Here is a 316-nt window from a genome sequence, read left to right as displayed (position 1 = left end):
GGGGACGGAGACAGGAGGGGTGGGGCGGGGGAGGGGCGGTGGCAGGTCTGGGGGCCACCGGCTGGGGGCGCGGGGCCCACGATGGCCAGGCGCCTGAGCGGCTAGACCTGGAAGCACTGGGCGCTGGGCATGGGGCAAGTCAGCCCGGGTAACAGACTGTTCAGTGACCCCCGCCCCCAGAAGGGGCGGTGGGTCGTCCACGCGGGTGAATGGGGGAGTACGCGCTCCAGCTGGTCCCGATGGTGCTTGTGCCTGCGCCCTGTTCCTGCCCGTGGTGTGGGTAGAAAGCAGCCTATCCGTGTGCTCAGGGCACGAG

The 316-nt window shown here is 70.9% G+C and overlaps 1 protein-coding gene across 2 annotated transcripts in view; it reads left to right on the top strand.

Annotated features, from left to right (window-relative positions):
• Window positions 1-316, top strand: part of CASR (calcium sensing receptor) — a 97,224-nt gene that overhangs the window by 853 nt on the left and 96,055 nt on the right. The window lies entirely within an intron of this gene.

This window comes from Tupaia chinensis, unplaced genomic scaffold (assembly GCF_000334495.1).
Source record: "Tupaia chinensis unplaced genomic scaffold, TupChi_1.0 Scaffold139927_1, whole genome shotgun sequence".
Taxonomy (NCBI): domain Eukaryota; kingdom Metazoa; phylum Chordata; class Mammalia; order Scandentia; family Tupaiidae; genus Tupaia; species Tupaia belangeri.
Note: the sequence above shows the minus strand (reverse complement) of the source record. Positions and strands in the feature narration are given on the sequence as shown.